Source organism: Castor canadensis, chromosome 14, assembly GCF_047511655.1.
Source record: "Castor canadensis chromosome 14, mCasCan1.hap1v2, whole genome shotgun sequence".
Taxonomy (NCBI): Eukaryota; Metazoa; Chordata; class Mammalia; order Rodentia; family Castoridae; genus Castor; species Castor canadensis.
Window position 1 is genome coordinate 87088873 of NC_133399.1, and position 17153 is coordinate 87106025.

Consider the following 17153-nt stretch of genomic DNA (forward strand, 5'->3'; position numbering starts at 1 on the left):
TTTAAGATAAATATATTCAGTCCTCTACAGTTGAGCACATCAACCACATTCAATTTTTAGGTTTCCTTCCCTTTCCCTATTTCTTCTGTGCATGTTCTCCCATGTCCAATAATGTAACTGCATTTGTTTTGGGTCTAAAATCAGCATATGAGTCAGAACATGCAATTTTTGGCCTTCTGAACCTGGCTAACTTCACTTAAGATGATGTTCTCCGGTTCCATCCACTTTCCTGTTAATGACAAAATTTCATTCTTCTTTATGGCCGAGTAAAATTCCATTGTGTATAAATGCCACATTTTCTTAATCCATTTGTCAGTAGTGGGGATTCTTGGCTGTTTCCATAGGTTGGCTGTTGTGAATAGTGCTGCAGTAGTAAACAAGGGTGTGCAGGTGCCTCTGTAGTAACCTGAGTCACATTCCTTCAGGTATATTCTTATGAGTAGTACTGCTGGATCACATGGCAGAACTATTTTTAGATTTTTAAGAAGCCTCCATATTGTTTTCCGTAGTGGTTGTCCTAGCTTACATTCCAACCAGCAGCGTGTGAGGATTCCTTTTTCCCCGCCTCCTCACCAGCATTTGGTGGTGGTGGTGTTCTTAATGATAGCTAGTCTAACAGGACTGAAGTGGTATCTTAGTGTGGATTTGATTTGCATTTACTTTATAGCCAGGGATGGTGAGCATTTTTTCATGTGTTTTTCGGCCATTTGGACTTCTTCCTTTGAAAAAGTTCTGTTTAGTTCAGTTTCCCACTTCTTTATTGGTTCATTGGTTTTTTGGAGAGTTCAGTTTTTGAGCTTCCTATATATTCTGGTTATCAGTCCCTTGTCTGATATATAGCTGGCAAATATTTTCTCCCATTCTGTGGGTGGTCTCTTCAATTTAGAGACCATTTCTTTTGTATTGCAGAATCTTTTTAATTTCATGTATTTCCATTTATCAATCCTTTCTTTCAGTTGCTGAGCTGCTTGAGTTCTACCGAGGAAGTCCATGCCTATAACCTATTACTTCCATTGTATTCCCTGCTCTTTCCTGTACTAACTTCAAGGTTTTGGGTCTGTTATTAAGATCCTTAATCTGATACTAGTTGATACTAGTGCAAGGTGACAGACATGGATCTAGTTTCAGTTTTCTAAAGGCAGTTAACCACTTTCCCCAACAACATTTGTTGAAAAGGCTGTCTTTTCTCCATCAGATATTTTGGCACCTTTGTCAAAAATTGATGAGTGTAGCTGTGTGGTCCTGTATTCTATTCCACTGGTCTTCATATCTGTTTTTGTGCCAGTACCATGCTGTTTTTATTGCTATGACTCTATAATATAGTTTGAAGTCAGATATTGTAATACTTCCAGCATTGCTCTTTTTGTTCAGTATTGCCTTGGCTATTCTCAGTCTTTTGTGTTTCCAAGTGAACTTTAGGGTACATTTTTCAATCTCTGTAATGAATGTCATTGAGTTTTTGATGGGAATTGCATTGAACATATAGATTGCTTTTGGTAGTATAGCCATTTTTACTATGTTGATTCTGCCAATCCATGAGCATGCGAGATTTTTTCACCTTCTGTAGAATCCTTTGGTCTTTTTCTTCAATAGTTTGTAGCTCTTCTTGTAGAGGTCATTTACATCCTTTGTTAAGTTTATTCCTAGGTATTTGATATTTCTTTGAGGCTTCTATAAATGGTATTGTTTTCCTGTATTCTTTCTCAATCTGTTCATTGTTGGTGTATCGAAAAGCTACTGATTTTTGTAAGTTGACTTTGCATCCTGCTTCTTTGTTGAAGCTGTTTATAGTGTCTAGGAATTTTGGGGTGGCGTTTTTAGGGTCTTTAAGGTATAAGATTATGTCATCTGCAAATAGGGATAGTTTGGCTACTTTTTTTAACTATTTGTATTCCTTTTATTTCTTCTTCTTGCCTTGCTCCTCTTGCTAGGAATTCCAGGACTATTTCATATAGGAGTGGAAAGAGTGGCCACCCTTGTCTCATTCCTGACTTTAGGGGAAATGGTTTCAGTTTTTCCCTGTTAAGTATGATGTTGGCTGTTGGTTTTTCACATATAGCCTTTAAAATGTTGAGGTACATTCCTTCTATCACTAGCTTCCATACAGCTTTCATCATGAAATATGAACCTGTAACATTCTTATGATAAAATTAATGTCTTTTTACCATAGTCTACCAGTCTCCACCTTATCTTTTGGCTTATTTTCAAAACTTAGTTCTTATCCCTCTTCTTGATCTTAAACTGTAGTCAAAATGACCTTCATTCTGAAAAGCCATTTAGTCCAGGGCTCATTTTGATCAGCTGATAAAACAATACTTTGGAGTTGTTACACAGTGCTGCTATATTAAGAGATCATTCCAGTGTGGTTCTGAGAATACGAATTGTTCAATTGTATTGTCATACTAGATATACAAAGGCAAGTACTGAAAGTAACTGAGACAAGACATTAATACTTAGCTGGTGTGTAGGCCTAATCTACTTATTTCTATTCATACTCTCCTTTCAGTAATGACTTTGTGTCATTCAGCATCATTTACCATGTGGCTTTTTTCAGTCACTTGCTTTTATAGGCTTGGTTATCCTTACAGCATAAGAGGCTGGCTTAATAATGTGTAATCATAATTTAGGAATCTGGAACAAAATGATAAATCATTATGGAACCCTCAAGGAATCAGAAAAGAGTAAAAAATAAGATTCTTTTGTAATTCACCAGAGTCAATCTTACTAAGTTTCAATTTTTAAACACTTCACTACCTTTGAGTATTACATTAGGGACTGTAGCATACATAAATGGTGTGTGACTTGATCCCTGGCTTGTAGAAGATATGTGTTATACCAGTTATTATAGAAGAGACACAAAGCATGTGTTATAAAACATACCTTTGAAACATTAGTGAAAGATGATTTGAGTTTGGGTAATATCCTAAGAAAAGTCATTTCTGTGATGGATTTTGAGGGTGAGAGAATTTTTAAGATATAAGGAAAGGCAACAGAAGTTTGCAATATGTCATTAGAAAATAGTTAAAAGGTTTGGGGAAATGTAGACCACATGTAGAAACAGGTTAAACTGTTGTATAAATATATTGAAGTATTTCTGACTAGATAAGATCACTGGCATGAACAAAAGCAGAAAGAGGATAACAAAAATTGTTATTAAATGGTATATTGATAATGTAGATTTTATTTTGTAGGCAATGGGCAAGGTAGCCCAAATCCATGTAATGTTAAAAAAGTAGATAGTACCTTGAGGTTTTCTAATGTTTAGGATAAGATACATAAGTGACAGACTTTTATCTTGAAAATATGCAGTATTGGAGATGTTTGCCTTTCCCTCAGACCTCATGAACTCCAGCATCCTTTTACTAGTTTACTAGCTGCTAGATAGCCCCTTTAAGAAGTCACTAAACTACTTTGCCCAATCTGTAATTGAGTTAGTTGTCTGTCTTCTTATCATTGATGTAAAAGGCTATTTAAAGTGGAGGTGAATCCTGTTTCATCTATGTGTTTGAAAAAATATACTCTACATCTGTGGCTTGCATTTCATTCTTTTAAGGATTTTGTTTTGTTTGATGACATTTTTTAAAAATTCAGTCCAGCTTGTCAAGCTTTGTTTTTTTAAACTTACTTAGGACTGTTCTTCAGGGTCATAAATTTGTTCTCTTATAATAGCTTTGTTGATTAATTTTAACTCTGAAATCAATGAGTATGAAATAAAGATAAAGCCTCATCTTTTAATACATGCATATCAAGTTGGCCCAGCATAAGTTACTGAAAGATCACTAGGTTCCTCTCTTCCTTAGTTACTATTATACTGTCTTTAATTTATAGGTTTCTAACATGTCTGGTTATCTGGAGGGTGATACAACTTCTCTTGGCTTATTGGATTTCCCATGGTTCTTTCTCAGACTCAGAGTTTTCACACTTATTTAGCATTTCATGTTTAAAAGAATAAGAAAATCTCAGAATATTTTGTTGGGGTTATTTTTCATTTATTATTTATACTTGTATCTTGCTTATCTTAGAAATAGTTTTTAATGGTCTGTGTTTCTATACTTGCCCATATTTTGTTAGGATTTTCCAAGTATGTTTGGGGGTATTAATATAGTATTATCTATTTTATTTTCTATATTTTTGTTGCTAGAAATTATAAACTAAGAATAGTGACTGACCTATAATTAACTACTTTTCTACATTAACTTATTAATTTTGACAGCTTATATGTATATAACATTTATATTTTCTAGTTATAATGCCACTGTAAATAACAAAAGTTTTATTTCTTCTTCCTGATTCCTATACTGTTTTATATCCCTTTCATATTTTTCTGGGTAGCAAGTCAAATAATGTTCAGTAGAGGTGGTGAGGGAATCCTATTTCTGTTTCTTCAACATTTTTCTCAAAAATTGAAATATGTAGTTCACCATTAGATATATTATTTGCTAAAGGGATTGTTTTATCGTTTGTCTTCTAGATCCTATTATATAAATAAAATCCTCTATTTCTTATAGGTTAACAGTTTGTATATTTGGGCAGTTGCTTGAATGAAATTATTTTTTGCATCTGTTGATGTACCTTCTCATATACCTTAACATAAATAATATTGATTATTATAATATTTATAAATGCCAAAAACATAAACTATTTGTTCATAATGTTGCATTATTGTTCATTAAAAACTTTTGAACTGGACTTGCTTCATCAATATTTTAAGAATACCCATATCTCCTCTCATGAAAGATTGGGATCTGTCAGGTTTAGAACTAAAATCGTTCAAGATTCATAAAATGATTTTTAAATCATTCCTTCTTACTTTTTCTCAGATAAAGAGCAGGCAAAGTATATGATACATATTTCTTACATTTCTGGAAAATTCACTCATAATTTGAGACTGGCCAATTCTCTCTAATACTGATTCAAGGTCTTTTGTATTTATTTTAATATGAGCATAGTTATTTGAATTGTTTACTAATCTCATATGTTTATCAAAATTGTCAAATTTATTGGTGAGAATTATATTATTTTTAATTTGATAGAATGTTACAATTTTCCCTTTCTTTTTCTATTTTGGTAACTTTGTTATCTCCATTTTTTTCATGATTCTTATTAAGACTTTATAATTTAAAATCAGTTCAGTGTATCAAATTTTGCCTTTGTTCATTTTCCCTATACTACATTTGTCTTATGTGTTATTATTCTCTTACATTCTTTTTATTTTCTTTTGGCAGTACTGGAGGTTGAACTCAGGGCCCTCCATACTTATTGGGCAATGACTCCATCACTTAGGCCAAGCTCCCGGGGCCTTCTTAATTTTTTTTAAGATAGGGTCTCATACTTTTGCTTGGACCAGACTTGGTCCTCTATCCTCCTACTTTCACCTTACTATATACTCACCTTCTTCTTTCAGGTAGGGTTGTACTAAGTTTTTCCCCATGCTGACTTTGAACCATGTTCTTCCCATCTCTGCCTCCTGAGCCTGTTTTATTTTACTTTATTTTATTTCTGCTGTACTGTGGTTTGAACTCAAGGTCTTGAGCTTGCTAAGCAGGCACTCTGTTACTTGACCATGCCCTGAGCTTAATTTCTTGAGTGGAAAGTTAAATCACTGCCTCTTCAGTCTTTTTAAATACATATTTATATAAGCTATATATTTCCTCGGAGTCACTGTTTTAGTTCAATCCTGTAACATCTACTTTTGTTGTATGTACTTAAACTCCAGTTTTAAAAGTTTCCTAATTTCCAACTTGGTTCCTTTTTGATCTATGGATGAAGTACATATGTAATGTTTTATTTCCAAGCATTTGGAATTGTTCTAGTAATCTTTAATCTTCTTGATTCATTACTTAATTCCATGAGGCTAGAAAAAATGCTCATGTAAAACAAATGGCATTTGTTGGTGTATTCCTCTTTCTCAGTATATTGTTGACTTCAGTAGATAGGCCATATGCATTGGGACAGAAGTGAATTTAGGCAGTTTAGGTATGTGACCAAACTTGTAATTAAGCTTTGAAGATTTCCTTCTGAAGTTTCTTTGTCTTCTTCTCCCATTATTGAGGAAGTAGGTGAAAAGTCTCCCTCTCTGATTGTGGATTTGTTCATTTCCAAAGATGTTCGATATATATTTTAAAGTTACATTAACAGATAAAAATACATTTAGGATTGTGATGTCTTCCTGAAGGATAGGACGTTTATCATTATAAAACATTACTTATTTTTATAAATATTTTTTCATAAAGTTTTATTACTATAGTAACTTTCTCTTCATTAACATTTTCAGGGTATGATATTTTCTATATTCCATCCTTATAGAAATAAGTCCTTATTTAAAATAAGGACTCTGTGTCCTTATTTTAAATCCTATTTCTTATAAGCATCAAAATGCTAGAGTTTCATGGCTTTTTCACTATAAAATATCTTAGTATTTTGCTTGGCTTATTTATATTGATTTGGTATTTATCATAGTTGTTTTCTTTTTCATATTTATATTTTGTTTTCTTTCTTATAAATGTTTGTAGTTATAAAATACACTTGTTATTCTTTTCTTCCTTCAGTCAGTTTCTCATACAGTTGTTCATTGGTATCCACAAGTTCTAGGACCCCTGTGGTTGTCAAAATCTGAAGATGTTCCAGTTCCCTATACAAAATGGCATTTTATGTGAGGCTATTCTGAATGGTTGGTATGAATCTCCCCTGGCAATGAATTTATCCTAATGAAGATGGAAAGAACTATTTAAAATGAATACATTTATGTACAATATTTCCAAATTTGTCCCTCCTCTAAAGTTTCCATAATTATGTAAGACTTTTCATTAATATATTCAGTTAAATGCTAAAAAATGAAATGGTATTGTGCTTGCATATTACCTACGCATATCCTCCTGTATACTTTTAAATCATCACTAGATTATGAATAATACCTAATAAAATGTAAATATTATGTAAATGGTTATTATGCTGCATTACTTAGGGAATAGTACCAGAAAATGTCTGTACATTATTGATCTGCAGGTGGTTGGATCTGTTGATATAAAATTCATAGACTACACTGCTATTACTGTTATTTGAAAGGTTACACTTGAGAAAGTGCAATATGGATCCTCAACTTAATATAGTTTAGTACATATCTTTCACTCACCACTTCCTATTACTCTTGCAACAATTATTCTTAGAAATGTAAGTCTATTTATATGCTTTTCAATATTGCAGATTTTTTTCTGCATATATTTATAAGCTGCAGGTTGAGCATCTTTTTTCTGAATTGCTTAGGACCAGAAATATTTTAGATTTGTGGGTTATTAGAATGCGTTTGTGTATATAAAGAGGCTGTGTTAGGTGTGCAAGCCAAGTTGTCAGAAGCAATTGGGGGACCAGGAAGCAGATCATCTAGAGATGAGGATATATTCTGCTGTGTGGCTTTTAAAAATGTTTCTTGCAAAGTCGTCTCCTTCATTAACAAAGGTGTTTTCTCCTTAGGAGTTCCCTTGATTGTATAAGCTGACATCATTTCTTCTTGTATTATAAATGCATGCTGCCATACTCCTTCAATAAGCACATCAAATATCTTCACTGTATTGTACCTTTTATACAGTTTTATAAATGTTATCTTTAGTGTTAGATTGTCATAATTATTGCAATTCAAGATTATTTTGGCAGTTTTAACAGTTGATGAATGCACAGCTGGAGCCTTATTGATGTTAAAAATTTCTTCAATATTCACTTTTTCTAGCTTATTAATAGACTCTGAAGATAAATTTTTTGCATATCTAAGGATGTCAAATATTATTTTTTTACTTGTGATATTGAATTCTTCAAAGTCACCACCTAATTTATCATCATTCTCATTGAACTTTGGTAACTGGGTTCCAAGCTTTAACAACAGTTTTTGTGGCATCTGTTATGCTAAACTCATTTTGAAAGCCTTGCACACTCATACCTCTGTTGCTGTTACTAGCATGCCATTCAAGAAAGTGTTTTTATTATTACTCCTCATTGATCTAAGGATGAACTGGTCACATGGCTGAGTTAATGAAGTCACATTGGGAAAAAGCTCTTGGTATAAACATTACCTTTGATGAGAATTTCATGTGGTGTCAAGGAATAACAAAATCTTGCCATTGTCATTCAGTCTAACTTCCCTGCATGGAATGTTTGTGAAAACAATTAGAAATATATCCCTAACAATCTATTCTTTGTATCGTAATAATGGACTGGAAAAAAATTTAATCCTGATTTTTTTATGGAGAGAGGCTAGATGGTGGACTGCAAGCAGCCCTCAAATCATGGAGCATTCACAATCCTGAAAGGAGGAGGAAACTGAGGGCCCCAGAGGACACATATGAAATCCCACATTCAGCAAGTAGCAGAGCCCAGTTTGAACCCAGAGAGAGAGAAGCAGCAGAGTATATGAAGAAATGGTTTGCAGGCTTGCACTCTGTGGTCCTGGAGAGACCCCAGTGGGAAAGGGGAAGCTGAAATCTTTACCCTAAGAACCACATGGAGAAGGTAGGTTCTCAATCAAGAGAGGTAAGCAGCATGCAACCTACTGAGGAAAGCTGCTGAGATCCAGTGAGGAGAAGTGAAGGCACACCGTGTGGTGTGTCTTTGAACAAAGACCTTCCCTGGAACAGGGGAGAGGCAGTGAAGGCCTGTGAGCAATAAGAACCTACCAAGGAAAAGCTGCTATTATCTGGTGAATAGAAGCAGCAGCTCACAGAGGTCCCAGGGAAAGTAGTGCAAGGTGGCCTGCTTATGAAGATGCTGAGTACACAGCAACAGCAGTAGCAGGAAGACTGGCTATATCAACAGTGAGCTGAACTTCCAATGCCACTAAAGAGAATCTTTCCAGTGAGGTCATCTGACAAAAACTTGTTATCTAATAAAGTCTGTGCATAACTACAGACTATAAGTATTGGAGCTTGAGTGAGGGGAAAGCTGCAAGAGAGGATGATATAAGACTGGCAAGTTGACAGAAATCCTACTTAGATCTCTAAACATGTCCCCCTCTCCATCAACAGACACCATTCCAGAGGCAGGTATCCAATTAGACTACCATCAACTAGACTGAAAGACTTGGAAATGGAGCAGGAAAAAAAAATGATTAACTGTTCAGAAGAGCAATAGAAAATTTGCAATTTTTATGCAAAATTTGTGTTCCTTGTGGTTGTCTATGATGTACATTTCTTATTCATTTGTATCTTCATTTTTTGTATGTACTAATAGAAGTTTTTCATTCTTGCTCCCCAATTTTCTCTTTATTCCTACGTTCTCTCCTCCCATTTTGTAGTTATATGAGAGCCCTTTAACCCACTTATCAGCTTCCCACCTTAAATGATTTCTTCTCCTTCCCTTCTTTGGGCTGGAGGCATGGTTCAAGTGGTAGAGTGCCTGCCTAGCAAGCACAAGGTCCTGAGTTCAAATCCCAGCACCATTAAAAAAAATCTACTTTCCCCTTTTCATCACCTTCAATATCCTAGATATATATCTGTTATGCACAGACTATAAAAAACCTGACTTGAAAACTTGGCTAACAGAGTGGAGCAAGTTGAAAATAGAGTATCAGGGGTAGAAGAAAAAGTAGAGGAACTTGACCAAGCAGTCAAAGATCATGAAAATATGAATGGATTTGGATGACAGTGGCTCACATCTGTACTTCTAGCTATTCAGGAGGAAGAGATCAAGAGGATTGTGGTTCAAAGCCAGTGGAGGCTAATAGTTTGGACTAAAAGAGTGGCTCAAGTGGTAGAACACCTGTCTAGCAAGCATGATACCCTGAGTTCAAACACCAGTACTTCCAAATTTAAAAAAAAAGAAAATATGAATGGAATATACAAGATACCTGTGACACAATCAAAAGACCAAATCTACAAATCATGGGTATAGAAGGAGAAGAATTATAAACTAAAGGCATAGATAATTTACTTGATAACATAGTTGCTGAAAACTTCCCCAGTCCTGAGAAAGGGAGGGATATCCAGATATAGGAAGCTAAAAGAAAACCAAACCATCAATACAAAATAAGAAACACCCATGGGAATATATAATCAAAGCACTCAATATACAGAACAAAGAAAGAATATTGAAAGTGCAAAAGAGAAATAATAGGTCACATATAAAGGCAAATCCATTAAAATAACAGCAGATTTCTCAACACAAGGTCTAAATGTAATAAGGTCATTGAAAGATGTATTTGAGGTCCTAAAAGAAAACTACTGTTAATCTAGACTAGTCTATACAGCAAAACTATCCTTCCTAATTGAAGGAGAAATGAAAACTTTCCACAACAAATAAAAACCAAAGAAATTCATGACCACCAAACCTGCACTGCAGAAAATACTTAAAGGAGTCCTGAGTACAGAAGAAAAAGTAAGAGTCAGCCAGAAAATGCAAGAAAGAATAAACTCTCTGACCAAGCAGACTAGCAAACAAGGAATAGGAGAAAAGTAAATATCAGGGAAAAAAAGTGACTGAAAAAAACACATACCTCTTAATACTAACTGAATGTTAATGGTATCAATGTCCCAATCAAAAGACATAGAATAGTAAGTTGGATTAAAAAGCAAGACCCAGTCATTTATTGCTCACAAGAAACAAAGTTCACTGAGAAAAACAAGCATTGGCTTAGAGTGAAAGAATGGAAGAATATTTCCCAAGCAAATGGACCCTCCAAACAGGCAGAAGTAGTTATATTTATATTTTATAAAGTAGACAACAGACTAAAATCAGAACAGATAATGAAATTCACTTTCTATAATAAAAGGAACAATTCATTGAGAGGAAATAACAATTCTTAACATATATGCACAAAATATCAGTGCACCCAATTACACTAAAAATACACTACTGGACTTAAAAGCACATATATACTTCAGTGATAGTGAGAGACTTCAGTCCCCCACTGTCACCAATACATAGGTCATCCAGACAAAAGTACTCAACAAAGAAACTTCAGAATAAACACTTTAGTCCAAATGGAATAAACATCTGCAGAGTATTTCATCCAACCACCATGGAATACACATTCTTCTTAGCAGCTCATGGAACTTTCTCAAAATAGATCATATTTTAGGACACAAAACAAGGCTTAAGAAATTTAAGAAAATTGAAATAATCCCCTATATCATATTGCATCACAATAGAAAATTAGAACACAACAACAAAAGAAATAAAAGAAATAATCAAACACATGGAGACTAGACAATGCAGTGTTGAATGACCAGTGGGTCATCAAAGAAATAAGGGAAGACATAAGGGCAAAATAGTTTCTGCTGGGTATTGAGGGGTGGGGGGAGAGGGAGGGGGCGGAGTGGGTGGTAAGGGAGGGGGTGGGGGCAGGGGGGAGAAATGAACCAAGCCTTGTATGCACATATGAATAATAAAAGAAAAAAAAAATCCTCTCTAGGAGCTAATGAAAAGAAACAAAACAACCTACCAGAACCTGTGGGACACAGCAAAGACTGTGCTAAGGGGAAAGTTTATAGCTATGCGTACCTAAATTAAAAAACAGAGAGATCTTAAATAAGCAACCTAATGATGCACCTTGAGCTATTGGTTAAAAAAGAAGAAGCCAAAACCAAAACTAGCAGATGTAGAGAAATAAAAAAGATTAGGACCTTGATCAATGAAACTGAGACCAAAAAACTATACACAGAATCCATAAAACAAGAAGTTGGTTCTTCAATAAGACTACTAAGATTGAAAAACCCTTAGCCAATCTGACTAGATGGAAGAGAGAAAAGACCCAAATTGATAAAATTAAAGGTGAAAAGGGGAAATAACCACAAATACCAATCAAATCCAGAGGATTATTAGGGAATATTTTCAAAACTTACATTTCACTAAACTGGAAAATCTAGACGAAATGAATAATGTCTAGCTGTATTTAACCAACCAAAATTGAAACAAGAAGATATTAACCACTGAAATAGATCTATAACAAGCAATGAGATTGAAGCAGTAATAAGGATTCTTCAGGACCTGATGAATTCATGGCTGAATTCTTCCAGACTTTTACAGAAGAAATAATACCAATAACTCCTCAAACTTTTCCAGGAAATACAAAAGGTAGGCACATTACCTTCCCTTCATTCTCTGAAGCCAGTATTACACTTATTTCAAAACCCAATAAGAATACAACAAAAAAAGAGAATTACAGGTCAATATCTTTAATGAATACAGATGCAAAACTTTTCAACACAATACTGGCAAAGCAAATTCAATCAAATATCAAAAAGATTACACACCATGACTAAGTTGATTTCATTCCAGGGATGCAAGATTGGTTCAACATACACAAATTGATAAATGTAATACAACATTTAAACAGAAATTATCACATGATCATTTTAATATCTATAGAAAAAGCCTTGAAGACAATTCAGCATCCATTTATGATAAAAACATGCAAGGAACTAAGAATAGAAGGAATGTTCTTCATTGTAATAAAGACTACATATGACAAACTTATAGTCAACATTATACAAAATGGAAAAGAACTGAAACCATTTCCACCAAATTCAGGAATAAGAAAAGGATGTCCACTTTCCCCACTGTTATTCAATATAGTTTTAGAATTCCTAGTCAGAGCAATAAGATATGAACAAGAAATAAAAAAGATCTAAATAGTGAAGTAGGAATTCACAGTATCTCTGATTGCAGATGATATGATTTTGTACCTAAAAGACCATAATAACTCCATTAAAAATCTCTTAGAAATCATAAACACTTTTGGCAAAGTAGCTGGATACAAAATTAAATTACAAAAATCAGTAGTTTTTCTATATACCAACAATAAAATACCTAGGAGTAAATTTAAAACACACAAATCCACGCAGCTACAGCCAACTGATTTTTGACAGTGGAGCCCAAAACAAATGGTGGAGAAAAGACAGCCTCTTCAACAGATGCTGCTGAGGAAACTGGATAGCCACATGTAGAAAAATGAAATGAGATACATCTTTCACCCTGTACCAGTATCAACTCAAAGTGGATTAAGGACCCTAATATAAGGCCTGAAACTTTGAAACAGCTGTAGGAAATAGTAGGAAATACACTGGAACATATAGATATAGGCAATCACTTTCTAAATAGAACTCCGATGGCTCAGCAATTAAGAGAAAGAATGGATGAGTGAGATTGCATCAAACTAAAAACCTTCTGCACCGCAAAAGAAATGGTCACTAAACTTAAGACACTGCCTACGGGGTGGGAGAAAATCTTTGCTAGCTATTAATCTGATAAGGGACTAATTACCAGAATCTACAGGGAGCTCAAAAAACTTGACTCCCAAAGAATCAACAACCACATGAATTGAATAGGGAAAGAAGAAAGGGTACAAATAGCTAATAAATACATGAAGAAGTGCTCAACCCTCCCTGGTCATAATAGAAATGCAAACCAAAACTACACAAAGATTTTATCTCACCCTAGATAGCACTGCTATCATCAAGAAAAAAACAACAACAAATGTTGGTGAGGATGCAGTGAAACAGGAACCCTTACACACTGTTAGTCAGAATCTAAGTTAGTACAACCATTATGGAACGCAACATGTAAATTCCTTTTAAAAAGTAAAAATAGAACTCCATATGATCCAGCGATACTACTCCTGGGCATCTACCTGAAGGAATGTAAATGAGGATACAACATAGGCACTTGTAGACCCATGTTTATTGTAGCACTGTTCACAATAGCCAAGCTAAGGAAACAGCCCAGATGTCCTGTAACTAATAAATGGATTAAGAAAACGTGGTGTACATACCCCATGGAGTTTTATTCAATTGTAAATGAAAATATGTCATTTGCAGGTAAATGTATCGAATTGGAAGGCATCATGATAAGTGAAGCAAGCCCAGTTCAGAAGGACAAAGGCAGCATGTTTTTTCTCATATGTGGAAGATAGATCCAAAAGACAAATGTACACACAAAACAAACATGGTCATATACACATTTATATATAGAACATGTTTGTAATGGTGAAACTACTCTTTGGAACTTGGGGGAGAAGGGAATGAAAAGAGAATGATAAAGACTCATAATATCGAGATACATTGTGTCTGTGCAGGTAGATGGCATAAGGATACGTACTGAAAGCTGTTGAATAAAAGGGAATAGGAGGAAAGTGATGAGGGAGAGTAACAGAGGGTTTTAAACTGACCAAAGTACAGCATATTCACAGCTGGTTTTAAACACAAACTTTGGAATTGAAAATGAAAGACAGGACTGTAAAATAGGTACCATGGTGGAGTACTTGTAGGACAGGAAGGGGTGAGTGGAGGAGCTGAAGGTGAGGGAATATGGTTGACAGACTTTGTGAAATACGTATATATATAATGTACATATGTATGCAATAGAATGATGAAACATCTTGCAATTGTTTTAAGTGGGGAAGGGTGGGGGAGGGAGTTAAAGTAGGGAGATGGTGGGGATGATATTTACAATGTAATACTATCATTAATTGTCACAATGAATTCACCCCTGTACAATGAATATATGCTAATTAAAAGGAGAAAAAAGAAATTTATTTCTTTTGAACAGTGTAGAAATAAGATTTTTTCCTATCACAAAAAGTTTACATTTAGAGATGCCTAATTGATTAGTTTATCACAATAGATTTATTCTGTCTTTGGTGCTCTGAATATCTCTAGGCTCTGTCTAATCACCTGTAGTCAATGTCTTTCTGGGGCAATAATGCTAAAACAGTGATAATTCAGCAGTTTTATGAACTTGTTCTGCTATCAGATTTTTGTCAGCATTGATCTTGGTAAACTCATCAATGAATTTCTGCACTTCTACATAGTCAGCAGATGCTTTATCACCACAAATTTTTTAAAATGTAATGCCTTTTCTTAAATTTATTCATCCATCATATTGAATATTCACAGTTCCCTTTGATTTTTATTCATTGTGGTCCTTGCTTGTTTTATGATTAGCAAACCATTAACTAATATGTATTCACTGTAATCCTGACCAATCTACTCTTTCAATACATGAGACATTTATTTTTCATTTCAGACAGCATTTTCTATTTTTCATTAACTTCTGTTCATTTTCAGCGTAGAATTTCAGCAGTTTATCCTTTCATTTTTCAAATATGGTGGTCATTTCAACACCCTACTCTTTTGTTTCACACTTAACATTGCCGACCAGCTTCTCCAACAACTTGACTGTCTGTGCTATAGATAAACATAAATGCTTCTTCTTTTTCTTATCACTGTTAAAATGCCTTTTAAGCACTTTGATTAATACCTTGTACCACAGAGCAGAAAATGAGCAAACACACACAGTGAGTAATGCATACAGGTTTGGCCCCACATGAGGCATACTAGGGATTTTGCCATTGGTGTCTCCAGACTGCACATGTCATTTCATTACCCATTGTGGGTGTACCTGTGTAGGGGTATCTGGTTGCCCATAGACAAGATACATCACAGTTAGAGGAGAATGGGAGAGTCATTTTTCCCTTGGGGATGCTTAAGAAATTGCATTGTGTTTTTGAGTGGAATTTTCCACTTATATCATCATGTTGGTGCTCAAAAAGTTTCAGATTTTGAGAATTTTTGGCTTTTGGATTTTCATATTAGGGGTGCTCAACCTGTATCAATTTTGATTTGTCCAGGTAATTCTTAGTCACATATTTACTCTATCTTGAATTTTTCATACCCATATGCATGTCCAAATTTCTTTATGGTATCATGTTTTTCTTGCCTAAAGGAAGTAACATTAGTATGTCTTTGAGTCCTGACCTATGAGCAATGATTTTTCTGTCAAAGGAAAGTTTTGTTCTGTCCTCTCTCTTTTTTGGGGGGGCAGGGAGACATGAATGGGGAACTGGGTTTGAACTCAGGGCCTCATGCTTGTTTACAAGTGCGTGACCACTTGAACTTGAGCCATGCCTTCAGACCATTTATTCTTCAAGGTTACTTTTATAAACAAAAGAATTTTTGGTCAGCAGTTGTTACCTTTTTTTTTTTTTTTTTTTGCTTGAACTCAGGCTTACACTTTGAGTCACTCCACTGGCCCTTTTTTGTGATAGGTTTTTTTTTTTTTTTTGAGATAGGTTCTCATGAACTGTTTGCCTGGGCTGGCTTCAAACCACGATCTTCCTAATCTCTGCTTCCTGAGTAACTAGGATTAAGGGTGTGAGCCACACAGGACCTTTGGGTCCTGTGAATCAGGACCCAAATAAAGCCTATACACCATACTGGCTTTTGGATGATGTCTCTCAAGTTTCCTTAACCTGAAGTTCACCTTTCTTTTTCTTTTCCAACACTTTTTGGCAGTACTGAGGGTTTGAACTCAGGGCCTCACGCTTTCTAGGCCACTTGAACTGCTTAATCCAGCCTTATTTTTTCCATGCTCTAGATGACCTCTTAAATAGCTTTTGGCTTCTTTATTCTTTCTTCTTTTCTTCTTTTTCTTTTTCTTCTTCTTCTTACTATATTTGTTATTTTTACTTTCTATTATGGGCCTTAATTTATTTATTTTTCCTGTAGGAATATTTTTCTTACATGTTAGAGTTATATATGTGTATTAATAATATGGTATTGCCTTCTATTTGTTTTTATCTTCAATTTGGAAGATAAGTTGAGAGATAACTTCAGTACAATTAGGATTAAATTAGGTAAGAAAATAGTTTAAGATTCATATATCTTACAGAATTTCTGTTCAAATCCAAAATGCCTCTATTGGGCTGGAGGTATGGCTCAAGTGATAGAGTACCTGCCTCACAAGTTCAAAGCCCCAAGTTCAAACCCCAGTACTACCAAAACAAAAGTACCTCTATTTGTTCACTGTTAAAGACACTGATGTTCAGAGTTTCAAATATCAGTTCACTAGCCTTCTATCCCAAGCTCTTTCAAAACAAGGTAAATGTTTCAAAGGGAAGGCAGTATATGTGTCTTGAGACAAGCTATGCATCCCACTAGATCTTTGCTTCCTAAATACAAGCTTATAGCTGTTTCTGTCCTTGGAAGTTTCACCAGATATCTCCAGCCCCCAGAAGAGGACTTAAATTTAACAAATGGGACATAAGATAAATTGAATTTTGAATTTGATGTTCTAAGTTTCTAGTTTATCAATTTTGTCTTGCCTAGGCATTAAGAGGTTTTCTTGCTTCCTCAATAGAGGCTAACTCAGTTGGTCAAGCATAATCCTGAATT

The 17153-nt window shown here is 34.6% G+C and overlaps 1 protein-coding gene across 9 annotated transcripts in view; it reads left to right on the forward strand.

The window, feature by feature from the left end:
• Positions 1-17153, forward strand: part of Glra3 (glycine receptor alpha 3) — a 381512-nt gene that overhangs the window by 108102 nt on the left and 256257 nt on the right. The window lies entirely within an intron of this gene.